At 44.9% G+C, this 14,758-nt stretch overlaps 1 protein-coding gene across 3 annotated transcripts in view; it reads right to left on the bottom strand.

Moving 5' to 3' along the window:
* The window catches only part of ARHGEF2 (Rho/Rac guanine nucleotide exchange factor 2), a 352,466-nt gene that overhangs the window by 299,949 nt on the left and 37,759 nt on the right, over positions 1-14,758 (bottom strand). The window contains exon 1 of one of the 3 annotated variants that reach the window (XM_068252216.1): positions 7,961-8,031. The exons of the other annotated variants lie outside the window; for them this stretch is intronic. The gene's annotated coding sequence lies outside the window, so the exon portion shown is untranslated. Of the gene's footprint in view, positions 1-7,960; positions 8,032-14,758 lie in introns of those variants that run through there. 3 annotated transcript variants of the gene reach the window in all.

Here is a 14,758-nt window from a genome sequence, read left to right as displayed (position 1 = left end):
TGAATGGACTCTCCTGAATATCATACCCCCCCCCCCCCCCTTTCCCCCCAGAAGATCTGACAACCTAAGTCCACGCCTTCATCACATTCCGACTGGACTACTGCAATGCTCTCTACACTGGCCTTCCAAAAAAGGTCTTGTACCGACTACAGCTGATACAGAATACTGCTGCCAGACTGCTAACCAACCAACCCCGTCACTGCCACATAACGCCAGTCCTGCACTCCCTTCACTGGCTACCTATAGAATGGAGGGTCCTATTCAAGATCGGCCTACTGACATTTAAATAATAAATAATCTGGGCCCTGGATACATGAAAGAAAGCTGCATAGCAATCCCTGCAATCCCAGATCCACAGGTTCTAATAATCTAGTCATAGAGTCCACTTAGAAACGTTTGGTCCCAGAGCCTTCTGTCATGCTGCTCCAGACTTAAAGTGATCCTCCGGACTAAAACTCTACTCAGCAGAACGGAAAAGGCTTAGTGTTTCTTTAACAGTTTCACAGCATCAGAACTTTGTTTTTCTTACCAAGGCATCATTTTTAGCTGCATTTTTAGCTAAGCTCCACCCATAAAAGAAAAAAAGCCCGGGCTTTTTTTCCCTGATGCTGTGCAGAGCATGATGGGATTTCCTATGTTGTTGTTCATGTTGCCTAGCAACTGGGAGAGGTGCTCAGGACACAGGACAGTTGGAACTGTGTCTCATGCTCCCTGTCACCTCCTTTCAACCAAAAAGATGGCTGCCATCATCAAATCAAACATTTGCCCGTTCTTTTAAAACAGGGTGGGTAAGAGATTATATTACCTATCTATTTTAATTAACACAACTAATGTAACTTAATGACAGTATGTTTGTTTAGGCTGGAGTTCCTCTTTAAGTCTGGTGAGTCTTTCCCCGAAGGGGGGGCCTTTTCTAAGCCATATTTCTTATGCATTTGGAAGCACAGGCAGTGTAGAGCGCTTAACCACCTACTAAAGAACTGTTTTATCTAAAAGTATTAGAGACATAGGATCAGCAGGAGAGTCAGGCAAGTGGTATTATTTTACAAAGGAAAAATCTATATCCTTCTCAGTTAAGGTTCCCTTTAACTAGTATACTATCTAGCCACGGTGCAGTCTATGAACTTCTGATACCGCTGTGGATAGCGTGCGCTGCTGAAAACGTGATCAGCAATGCGGAAGTGAAAACGAAGTCTTAGGTGAAGAGCGCAATGAGGAGGGAGGTTTATTACCCAATCTTGCCATCTTTTTCTCTCTCCTTCTGACTGTAGTTATTACCCCGCCCTCTGGAGCAGTGAGTGAGCTTCTCACTGCCTGGCCTGTACAATGAGCAGCATAAGAAATGATTGATAAATCTGTGAATAATGAGATCAGGCGGTCGGACGCTGGGTACAGTGCGTATCCGCCTAGTGTTGTGTACACAGCGTGCTGTATCCACAGTGATTCGCGTACCCACCCAGACCGTTATCAGCCAGGACTTCCTAGCCTCCCCTCCCCCTGGGAAATCCTCCGCTTCCTCCCCAACCCTCCATCCCAGCCGCCCACCTTAAAGGGAGACTCCGACATACCAGCCTTACTGGGGGAAACACATCCTATTTCCTCCACATCAGCCCTGCGCATTGCAAAGATACATCCTTAAAGAGGACCTGTAGTGAAAATAATTAAATGAATAAAAATTGTTTATTTTTTACAATATTCATTTACAAATGATTCAGTGTTTGCCCATTGTAAAATCTTTCCTCACCCAGATTTGAATTCTGAAATGTATCACAGGAGGTGACATCTTTAGTCCTGTCGGGTGCATCACTGCAGAATGTTTGTTAGGCCTGGAACTCAATCGCTAGCGATTTGTGCTAACGTTTTGCAAGCGATTTTGGGAGCGATTTCCTTGCTCCTATACAATTAATTCGAATGGAAACGCTCCCAAAATGCTGCATGTCCTGCGATTGCCATTTCCTTAAAGGACAAGCGAGGTGACATGTGACATGATGAGATACATATGTGTATCTACAGTGCCTAGCACACTAATAACTAGGCTGTGTTCCTTTTTTTCTTTCTCTGCCTGACTATGGAATAACCCTCACTGATAAGTAATTACAGCCCTAAAACACTTTCCTGTCAGTAAATGGCTTCTGAGAGCAGGAAAGAGATAAAAAGGGACAATAATTCATAGATTTGAGCTCTGGCATACTTCAATGAAGGTGTCATTGAGCAGAGACAATGAAACAGTAAAAAAACTTAAAAACTAGATTTTTATATAAAATAAAACTGTGGGATATCTAAAAAAGTAATTTTTAGGACACTGAGGATAGATACAATTGTTTTTTCTCATCAGTTTATTTTCACATTGGATGTCCTTTACAGAAAACCTGTAACAGAAAAAAAGTGCCCCTGGGGGGTAATAACCTCAGGAGGGGGAAGCCTCCGGATCCTATCGAGGCTTCCCCATCCTCCGCCACACGGTGGTCCTGCTGGGCCCCTCCAAACGGCGGGGATGTAAATAAGATCAGGCGGTTGGAGGCGGTCGGGCGCTGGGTACAGTGCGTATATGCCTAGCAGGAGGGCAAGTCGTCTGCGCAGTGGAGTGGATCTGATTAGGATCGGCTACTTCCACCTTATCCCATCAGGGAGCCGCTACTGCGCCTGCGTTGCCGGGGAAGATAAATATTGCAGGCGCTACGGCACCTGTGCCACAGAACAACAAATTGTCAGCTGTGGCTTCGGAGGAGCCCAGCGAGACCACCGTGGGATGGAGGAGGACGGGGAGGCAGAATGGGGCTCTTGCTAAAGCCTTAAGGTGGCCACACACGATACAATAAAATGATCCGATTTTACAGTAATTCGATAAAAACGATCGTATCTCTCGAAAAAAATCGAAAGCTTTTTTTTTTTTTCCATTCGACTGAAAAATCCGATCGAATTTCCCATTTTTTTTTCTATTTAAATCAATCCGGAATTCCAGATATTTCTCTTCAATTTCTACGAAAGATTGTATGGTGTGTGTTGGATTGTTAATTTATTAATATACACACCCTAGCAATTTTCTCTGAGTTTCCAATCATTTTTATCACAATTGAGGAAAAAATTGAACATACGTGTGTGGTACATTGGTCATATTTTTGAAATGTTACAATCAGTCAGAAAAATTGATTGCAATTCTTAAATTGAACAGATATTTAAAAAATTGTATGGTGTGTGGCCTCCTTTAGGCTTTATACAAGATTGTGGGAGAAAAGCATTCTAGCCATGTGTGATCCTGTTTCTCCGCCATAGAAATCCTGGAAGGTTTTTGTGACACGTGACAAGTAGGGATGGGCTAATGAGACAAATTTATGAAGCTTGTGGATAGACCAATCAAACGCATCACCTATGCTGCATACATACCTCCCAAATTTTTGAGATGAGAAAGGGGGACACTTAACCACCCTGGCGTTCTATTAAGATCGCCAGGGCGGCTGCGGGAGGGTTTTTTTTAAATAAAAAAAAAACTATTTCATGCAGCCAACTGAAAGTTGGCTGCATGAAAGCCCACTAGAGGGCGCTCCGGAGGCATTCTTCTGATCGCCTCCGGCGGCCAGAAGTAACACGGAAGGCCGCAATGAGCGGCCTTCCGTGTTTTGCTTACTTCGTCGCCATGGCGACGAGCGGAGTGACGTCATGGACGTCAGCCGACGTGGATCAGCCCTTAGCGCTGGCCGGAACTATTTGTTCCGGCTGCGCAGGGCTCAGGCGGCTAGGGGGACCCTCTTTCGCCGCTACTCGCGGCGGATCGCCGCAGAGCGGCGGCGATCAGGCAGCACACGCGGCTGGCAAAGTGCCGGCTGCGTGTGCTGCTTTTTATTTCAACAAAATCGGCCCAGCAGGGCCTGAGCGGCAGCCATCGGCGGTGATGGACGAGCTGAGCTCGTCCATACCGCTAAGATGGTTTAAGCCACACTCCTAATCACGCCCCTGCCACACCACTGAACACGCCCCTGTCACACCCCTAGCCACGCATACCATAAAGATTTCATAAGAAAAATATGTTGTTTTATAATTCAAACCACACTGGTCCTTTCTATCCTGGTTAATTTTCCTTCATAGTAACATTTTAAAATTAGTAATATATCAATTGTAAAGGATGGGAATAAAGTTTAGTGTCAATCAAACACATTTTCAGTAAAGAAATATATATATTTACATAGAAAGAGGGACAACGTCCTGAAAGAGGGACAAATGAGGAGGAAAGAGGGACAGAGGGACAAATGAGGAGGAAAGGGGGACAGAGGGACAGGGCTCCCAAAGAGGCACCGTCCCTCCAAAAGAGGGACAGTTGGGAGCTATGCTGCATACATTTGCATCAACTCGGGCCACAGACAGGAACAACGATCCCATTTCTTTAGATGGAGAGATGGATGGTAAAAACCAGAAGCCTTCATGATCTATTCTACAAGCTGTGACTAATTTCAATATGGCCGCCCCGCCAATGCAAACACTATCATCACAATATGCCGATCTGGAACACTCTCTGCTCACCAGGCTGCCAAAATATTTGCAGGGAACAATACGTCGGCCTGGCAAGCAGTTATAGAATCACCATCATGTTGAGTTATTACACAACTAACAATATCATTTCTAAAGGAACGGTATGCCCAAAATGAATGATTCAGTGATCTAGAACAGTGTTTCTCAACGTTTTATTGCTATGTACCCCTTTTTAAAACCTTGTACTTACCAAGTACCCCCTAGAATAGTCAACTTTATTACAAGTACCCCTTGGCAAATATATATTTAATCGTAGTACATGATAATTGGTTCTAAACAATGTCCAAGCATTTACTATTGCTTTTAATTAGCTAAAACACTAATTTGGTTTTGTTTAAATAAGATTTATAATTTTCGAAAACTCTAAATTTGTTATTCTTGGTTAAGTATATCAAGCCCGAGTACCACCTGGAACCATCAGGAGTACCCTCTGGGGTACGTGTACCACATGTTGAGAACCTAGGATCTAGACTACACATACACATTTACAAGATTTCTCATGAGTCTCACCCCTCCTCTGGAATCCCCTTCCACAACACATCCGTCATTATTATATTATTCAGAATTCCCACTTTTATGGTAATTTATCCTGTTAGATATGCAGAATAATCCTCCAAGAGCACTTTGGGAGATCGTGTATTATTTCTACTGGCTTTGGGAGTATACAAACATTGCGAAGAGCTGCACCTGACTGAACTAAAGATGTCACCACTTGTTATAAATTTCAGAATGTAAATCAGGAAAAGGAAAGATTTTACAATAGGGAAAAATGGTAAAAAAACTAATTTCATTTTCACTACAGTTCCAGTTTAAATGAAGTGATAAACTAGGGCACTGTTGCAATCCTAACCCCACCCACAGAAAGCTGCTCTATTGTGGGCTGGTCCATTCTCCCCCCTGCATTGACACCACTGAGCTACATCTATCTGTAGAACACTGGTATCCAAAACCGGCGCACTAGCAACCAAGTTCCCATCGCTACGGGCAACTGGCATTGTGGGTGACGTGTGTACAGGGGCGGTTCTTCCACAAAGCAGCGTGAATCACGTGCTTCAAGGCGGCAACCATTAGAGGGCGGCAAGAGGCGGCTCCCCTCCCCAAAGGCCCCCCTTTTGCATTCCTTGTCTCCCCCTCCCTAGATGCGCAGCACCACTTCACTCACCTGCTCTCAGTGTTCCAGTGACAGGATCTCCATCCGCCCGTCCAGAGTCCTGTATCCATGGCTACAGCGATGCCTCATGTGACCTGTTATGTGCTGCCGGGTCACAAGAGGCACCGCTGTAGTCAGAGAGGAAGCAGGACTTCCCGTGTGGCTGGTGATCCCATCGCTAATCTGCTGAGAGCGGGTGAGTGATGCGGCGCTGGTGCAGCACATGTCCGGCATCCTGGGGATCAGATGATGCGGGCCAGCAGGGAGGAGATGCTGTCTTGGAGGAAGCAGAGGGAGGTAAGCGTAGTGCCAGTGCCTGCAATGCACAGCCCGATGTATTTCTAACTCTCCGGTCCAGCTTTGCACACAATGTATTACTTTAGGCGGCAAAAGGTCTATAACTGTCCCTGCGTGTGTAAGCGCCATTAGGTAGGGATACTAGACAATGATTAGATAGGGACATTAGATGGAGAGCACCACTGAATGATACTTAGTGCCATGAATAATTCAGTGTACTCTGTAAAGTACGGAGGAAAATGTAAGTGCAATATAAATACACAATAATAATTATAATAAGTGGTGAGGAACATAGAGTGACTGGCTGATATCACTCTGGCTGACAACCCTGGCTGAGTGACAGGCTGACAACCCTGTGCCATGCAGATTTATTTCCACACAATCTGGGCAGAGCAGGATTATCCACAAGGCAATCCAGGCATTTGCGTAGGGACTGGAGTAAGACCAGGGGCCTGGTTGACTCTAGCCAACACCTAATCTTACCAAAAAAAGCCAGGTGACCATCATCAGCGGGCAAAAACTGCTGTCTTCCCTACGGCCCCGTTTCACCTTGAGGGGAGTCTCAGCTTGCCGTAATCCAGCAAGAGGAGGCGGAGCCCTCCTAACAGCCATGGCAGGGGTGCAGAGATGGGTACTCATGGGGTACCAGATACTACAGCTATCGCACAGCGGTTCACTATGCCGGAGTATTTTCCCCCGATTAAAGATGGTTGCGTGTAAATTGTGTGCAAATTGTATGGATCAAACTGGCTTCCAGTTCATTTTGACTGGCCTAATTGTCATCGAATCGGAAGAAAATGTATGCCTCAACATGATCGATTTTTCAATTAATTTCAGTTGATTTCTGGCCAAAATTGGTTGAAAGAATCAATCTGGAATGCTGGCAAAACCTCGGTCGTAATGGTTCAATTGAATGCACAACAGTAACAGCGTTTGGTATTGTGATACCCCCTGGTCGGTGTCCTCCATGTGTAATAGCGGTTGCCTACGGTGTTCGGCATCGCCGCAAAAGCCTGATCCACATGACACAGGCATGTTGTGGTACAGGAGCTTGCCTTGATGCCAATAACCAGAGAAGAACAAGAGTCGCACCGGCGGAGAGGTGAGACACTGGGGGGGGGGGGGGGGGGGGGGGGCACTTATGCACTGGGGGGCGGCGGTAGGATGATTTCCAATAGATTTCATGCTGGCCAGGTTAGCCTAGCTTTTTGCTCGCCCCGCCCACCGCATGAGGTCATGTCTGCGCCGCACATCTGCGCTGCATCTGTACAGCCTCAGTCCAGCGATGTCGCCCGAGGTATCTGGTCCCGATCCCCATCGGGCGACATCAATCTACTGCTCCTGATCGAAAGAGGGATCGATTTTCCAATGGTGACTTTGCAAAATCAGTCCCTTTATCGTTAAGAATCAGATCGGACATTTTGGAAATAATCATCCCGTCAATCGGGAGGGAAATTGAATTGTGTGTACCTAGCATTAAGGTAGCCATACATCAGGCGACTTGGCGGCCGATCAACCATTCGATTTGATTATTGTAATCGAAATCGGATGAAAATCGGTGCAAAAGTGCTAAAGCCGAAATTGGTCGCATATATCGGTCAGACATGCTGCAAGATGTCAGGTCTTCGTGGTTAATCGGGTGCATGGCAGTAACAGCGAGCGATGAACGCCCTGGAGCTGTGTCCTCAGTGCATAAATGTGTGTGCATTTATACAGTACCTGTCCACTGTCACGGTCCCCCAGCCCCTCCCCCCCCCATCTTCCAACTCCGCCACTTTTCCATTAGCACTATACACGCTGTCGGCGCAAGCTACGCCAGTGGCGTTTATGCGGCTATGGGAGAGCGGCAGATTCAGAAGACGGACTGGCACCAGGACACAGGACAGGTAATGTATAAATGCACACACAATTATACATTACTAGTAAAAAGGCCCGCCCATTAAAAAACAGGCGCTAGGTCATGGCCGCTAAACCTGGCAACGTGCGTACCGACGCTTCCCGCTCACCCGTCTCCCACCGCTGTCCGAAGTATAGGCACACAGGGAGATGTTGCTTGCTTGGCAGTTGGAAAAAGCTGTTATTTCCCACAATGCAACGAGGTTCTCAGACAGCAAACTGTCGAGTCTGGAAGTAGGGACAGACACACACAGGGACAGGACGCAGAGACACAGCGGTTTTATTATGTAGGATGCTGGGAATACACGGTTCGTTTTTTCGTTGATAAGATGGTTCGCTAATTAATTTCCGACATGTCCGGTCTCCCTTTCGACGCTCGATTTCTGATAGAAGCAAATGGAAAAACGAGCAAAAGATGGGCGAATCGAGCAGCAAAAACGATCGAGAGGAGAAACGCACGGCAGAAATAATCCGTGTATTCCCAGCGTAAGGGGAACAGCGATGAGGTGGCGGGCTCGGCTCATTCCCGAGAGATTTCGTGCTGAAATTGATTGGGAATCGTCCTGTGGCGTATGGGCAGCCAACAGATCTCTCTCCATCAGATTCAATTAGAGAGAGATTTGTCTCTTGATCGAATCTGCCCATCTTGGCCTGATGTTTGGCTACCTTTATGCTAGGTACACACCATACGTTTATTCAGCAGAGAGATGGTTCGGTAGATAAATTCTGTCATGTCCGATATTATTTCCAATCGTTTTTCTGGTCGATTTCTCATAGAAGTGAATGGAAATGAATAAGAAAAGTTGAGAGAATAGAGCAGAAAATCGACCGAAAAAACGCATCGTGTGTACCCAGCATAAGAGGCGCAGCAGGTGAAAGGCTTAGTGCAATCTGTGCATACAATGGGCTGTAGGATGAATAGCTCTGTTTGAGGAAGCAGACAGCTATCTGTTGGTTATCAGTGGCCTTTCCTCCATGGGAAGACTTGACAATCGCTGGATGAGGCCTAGAGACAGGGAGGAAGCCTAGAGGAGGTCACAACACCTTGCTGACCTCACATGAGGTATCCAGGAAGCCAGCTGTGTTTATAGACAGAGATTCCAGAGTTATCTCTGGACTGGAACAGAAGAGATGAGCTAATGGAGCCAGAGACATCAGCGGGGCTTGTGGGAACCACCAAAATCACGGCCATCATTCCCAGATAGAGTTATATTCATCTATCCGCATGGGACTGCAGACAGGAAGAGAAGGCTTCTCAGATCGCTCAGCTCTGGCTGGGCCGCAGGTGGCCTTGCCTGTTCACCGGCCAGTGCTTAATTATGGAAACACTGATGGATGTGCGAAGGTCATGCTAAAAGGCATCGTTTTCACACCAGCGAAGACAACTTCCTGCCAACATTAGCTAAGAGAAGGAGAAAGCGGACCTCCCTCTGTTAGGTCCCTGGTGGTAGTATAGTCATTGTGGATGTTCTTGCTAATTTCCTTGATGGTGTATTGGGCAATGTCCCTAACAGTGACGTACCTACAGTTCAGTGGCCCTTCAGCAAAACTTTCATCCCCCCCGCCCAGTTTCTACCCTTTCCTCCCCTTGGAGTGTCCTTCACGGCCTTGGTGCCCATCTCACAAGGGTCAAAAAACAAGTACGGCCATCCAGATCTTCACACCCATAACAAGTGTAGCCACAAAAACACCTGATCTGGAGTATAGTCCTCAGTATCAGAGGAAGGGAAGGCTAGTAGTTGGAGCCCCCCCACAGCTCTGGCCCCCTGCTCCCCCCTCTAGTTACGCCCCTGGACCCTAGTGGTAGGAAAGGTTATGTCTGGTTTACAGTGGGTAGGATCCCGTGTAATGTCCCTGGTAGTATAGTGGACAGTCTCCTAAAGGTGGCCACACACCATACAATTTTAAAAATATTTGTTCAATGTAAGAATTGCAATCAATTTTTCTGACTGATTGTAACATTTCAGAAATATGACCAAGGTACCACACACCTGTATGTTAAATTTTTCCCCAATTATGATAAAAATTAGAAACTCTGAGAAAATTGCTAGGGTGTGTATATTAATAAATTGACAATGTAACACACACCATATAATCTTTAGAAACATTGAAGAAAAATATCTGGCATTCCGGATCGATAAAAATCAAAGAAAACGGGAAATCCGATCGGATTTTTCAGTCGAATGAAAAAAAAAAGCTTTCGATATTTTCGGGAGATCCGATCACATTTATCGAATTGCAGTAAAATCGGATAATTTTATTCTATCGTGTGTGGCCACCTTTAGTGCCATGGAGGGTAGTGTCTCTGGTGGTGCAGTGGACAGGGTCCTTGGTAATGTCCCTGGTGGTATAGCGGACAATCTACTTAGGCTTAGTGATATGCCACTAAGCAGTAGTGTTTTGGTGTTTGGCAGGAAATGGTTATATCAGGCATGTAGTGGTGTTTGGCAGTAAAGGGTTATATCAGGCATGTAGCGGTGTTTGGCTGGAAAGGGTTATATCAGGCATGTAGTGGTGTTTAGCAGGAAATGGTTATATCAGGCATTTAGTGGTGTTTGGCAGGAAAGGGTTATATCAGGCATGTAGTGGTGTTTGGCAGGAAATGATTATATCAGGCATGTAGTGGTGTTTGGCAGGAAAGGGTTATATCAGGCATGTAGCGGTGTTTGGCAGGAAAGGGTTATATCAGGCATGCAGCGGTGTTTGGCAGGAAAGGGTTGTATCAGGCATATATCCGTATTTGTCAGGAAAGGGTTATATCAGGCATGTAGCGGTGTTTGGCAGGAAAGGGTTATATCAGGCATGTAGCGGTGTTTGGCAGGAAAGAGTTATATCAGGCATGTAGTGGTGTTTGGCTGGAAAGGGTTATACCAGGCATGTAGTGGTGTTTGGCAGGAAAGGGTTATATCAGGCATGTAGCGGTGTTTGGCAGGAAAGGGTTATATCAAGCATGTAGCGGTGTTTGGCAGGAAAGGGTTATATCAGGCATGTAGCGGTGTTTGGTTGGAAAGGGTTATATCAGGTATGTAGCGGTGTTTGGCAGGAAAGGGTTATATCAGGCATGTAGCGGTGAACTGGTAGAGGTGAAACATGGGGATTATGCTGCCTGCATTTTGATTGTAATCCCTGTAGGTGCTCTCCGATTACACTGCAGCTCTAATTACTCCGCTGCCTGGACCTGTACTGTGAGTTCACCCCAACCTGCCCACAGTGATATCATCTCCACTGCTAAACAATTCACATTCCACCCTGCACAAATATGTCTCCAACCATGCAAGGAGCAGCTCCTCCTGTCATACACACATACAGTATATAGCACTGGCATCTTCTGCAGCACATTACAGAGTACATAGTCATGTCACTGACTGTCCTCAGAGGAGCTCACAGTCTAATCCCACCATAGTCATAGTCTAATGTCCTACCATATTATTATGTATTTATATTGCCCTGACATCTCCTGCAGTGCTGTATAGAGTACATAGTCATGTCACTGACTGTCCTCAGAGGAGCTCACAGTCTAATCCTACCATAGTCATAGTCTAATGTCTTACCATATTATTATTATTATTATGTATTTATATAGCACTGACATCTTCTGCAGCACATTACAGAGTACGTAGTCATGTCACTGACTGGGATCTCACACTGTAATCCTACCATAGTCATAGTCTAATGTCCTACCATATTATGTATTTATATTGCCCTGACATCTCCTGCTGCGCTGTACAGAGTACATAGTCATGTCACTGACTGTCCTCAGAGGAGCTCACAGTCTAATCCTACCATAGTCATAGTCTAATGTCCTACCATATTATGTATTTATATAGCACTGACATTTTCTGCAGCACATTACAGAGTCCATAGTCATGTCACTGACTGTCCTCAGAGGAGCTCACACTCTAATCCTACCATAGTCATAGTCTAATGTCCTACCATATTATGTATTTATATAGCACTGACATTTTCTGCAGCACATTACAGAGTACATAGTCATGTCACTGACTGTCCTCAGAGGAGCTCACACTCTTATCCTACCATAGTCATAGTCTAATGTCTTACCATATTATTATTATTATGTATTTATATAGCACTGGCACCTTCTGCAGCACATTACAGAGTACGTAGTCATGTGACTGACTGTCCTCAGTGGATCTCACATTCTAATCCTACCATAGTCATAGTCTAATGTCCTACCATATTATTATTATTATGTACTAGCTGATGACCCAGCGTTGCCTGGGTATGTATTTGGCTGGTGTTAGCTCCCGCCACTTTTCCTAACCCTAACACACCAACACTCAATGACCAAGTTTGTGAGCTTTGAGGTCTTTGGCATCAATAATTTGTATATTCCCATAGAAAGCAAACAAATCAGATTGTGGCTCCGCCACCCTCCAGCATTGATTGATTTGAACCCCAGTCAACCAATGACTGACTGTAGCAGGTTTGAGACATCTGCTATTAGCAGTGTAAGAATGGCAGCAATTTAAATATTCCTCCTGAAAATCAATAAATGAATTTTGATTGGTTATTATAGGCTCCACCCTCTCCCTGAATATTAATCAGTCACCCAGTGATCAGCTGGGCAAAGTTTGAGAACCCTGCCATTAACAGTGTAAGAATGGCTGCAGTTTATATTTTCCCAGTAAACTTAGTTTTTGGCTCTGTCCACTTTTTTGTAACCTGGACACACAGTCACTCAATTACCAAGTTTGTGAGCTTTGAGGTCCTTGACATCAATAATTTGTATTTTCCCAGTGAAATGAAACAAATCTGATTGGCTGTGGCTCCGCCCCCTTTTCTGAATTTGAACCCCAATGACCAACTGTACCAGGTTTGAGGCTTGTGCCATTAACAGTGCAAGAATGGCTGCAATTTGAATATTCCCCTTGAAAAACAACAGGTGAATTTTGATTAGGTTTTTTAGGCTCAACCTACTTTTCTGAATATTAATCCCAGTCACCCAGTAACCAATTGTGCAAAGTATGAGATCCCTGCCATTAACAGTGAAGAAGGGCTGCAGTTTACATTTTCCCAGGGAAATCTGTTTTTGACTCCACCCACTTTTTGTAATCTTGATACACAATGACCAAGTTTTGAGCTTTCAGGTTCCTGGCATCAAAATGGTGTGAATGGAAGCATTTTATCCAGCAAAGAAATTTGATTGGCTGTTTGTGGCTCTGCCCCTTTAGTGAATTTGAACCCCAGTCACTTGATGACCGACTGTAGCAGGTTTGAGGCAGCAGTTTCACTATTCCCCTTGAAAACCAATAGGTGAATTTTGATTGGCTGTTGTAGACTCCACCCACTTTTCTGAATATTAATCCCAGTCACCCAGTGACCAACTGTGTGTTTCAAAACCCTGCCATTAAAGGAGCAAGAATGGCTGCAGTTTATATTTTCCCATGTAAAAAGTTAGTTTTTGGCTCCGCCCACTATTTTTAACCTTGACATACAGTCACTGAATGACCAAGTTTATGAGCTTTGTGGTCCTTGGCATCAATAAGTTGCAATTTCCCATTGAAATGAATCAAATCTGATTGGCTGTTTATGGCCCATTCCTTTTTAAGATGTAAAACCCCAGTCTCTTAGTGACTGACTGTACCTGATTTGAGGCCTCTGTCATCAGTGTATGAAGGACAGCAATGTAAATATATCCCCCTTGAAAATCAATAGGTGAGTTTTGATTGGCTGTTGTAGGCTCCACCCACTTTCGTGAGTATTAATCCCAGTCATCCAGTGACCAACTGTGTCAAGTTTGAGAACCCTGCCAATAATAGAATGGCTGAAATCAATCTAACAAATCTGATTGGCTGTTTATGGCTCCACCCCCTTTAGTGAATTTGGACCCCAGTCACCCAATGACTGTTTTAGGTTTGAGGCCTCTGCCATTAACAGTGTACGAATGGTAGCAATGTAAATATTCCCCTTGAAAATCAATTGGTGAATTATGATTGGCTGTTGTAGGCTCCACCCACATTTCTGAATATCAATCCCAGTGACCAACTGAGGCAAGTTTGGGAACCCTGCCATTTACAGTGTAAGAATGGCTGCAGTTTATATTTTCCCATGTAAAAAGTTAGTTGTTTTTGGCTCCACCCACTATTTCTAACCTTGACATACAGTCGCTCAATGACCAAGTTTATGAGCTTTGGGGTCTTTGGCATCAATAAGTTGCAATTTCCCACTGAAATTAAACAAATCTGATTGGCTGTTTGTGGCCCGCCCCCTTTTCTGAACGTAAACCCCAGTCTCCCAGTGACTGATTGTACCAGATTTGAGGTCTCTGCCATTAAGAGTGTACTAAGGGCAGCAATGTAAATAATCCCCTTGAAAATCAATCAATCCCAGTCACCCAGTGACCAACTGTGCCAAGTTTGAGAACACTGCCATTAACCGTGTAAGAATGGTTGCAGTTTATATTTTCCCATGTAAAAAATGTAGTTGTTGGCACCGTCCACTTTTTCTAACCTTGACATACAATCACTGCATTACCAAATTTATGAGCTTTGGGGTCCTTGGCATCAATAATTTGTATATTCCCATTGAAATTAAACAAATCTGATTGGCTGTTTGTGGCTCCGCTCCTTTATGAATTTGAACTCCAGTTACCCAGTGACCAACTGTACCAGTTTTGAGACACCCACTATCTCCACCCATTTTCCTGAATATTCATTCCAGTTACCCAGTGACCAACTGTGCAGAGTTTGACAACCCTGCCATTAACAGTGTAAGAATGGCTGCAGTTTATATTTTCCAAGTGAAGTTTGTTTTTGGCTCCACCCACTTTTTGTAACCTGGACACACAGTCACTCAATGACCAAGTGTGTGAGCTTTCAGGTCCCTGGCATCAAAAATGTGTGAATGGAAGCAGTTAGTCCAGCAAGGAAA

Source organism: Hyperolius riggenbachi, chromosome 9, assembly GCF_040937935.1.
Source record: "Hyperolius riggenbachi isolate aHypRig1 chromosome 9, aHypRig1.pri, whole genome shotgun sequence".
Classification (NCBI taxonomy): Eukaryota; Metazoa; Chordata; class Amphibia; order Anura; family Hyperoliidae; genus Hyperolius; species Hyperolius riggenbachi.
The sequence above is the reverse complement of the archived record's forward strand: the minus strand, read 5'-3'. Positions and strand labels throughout refer to the sequence as shown.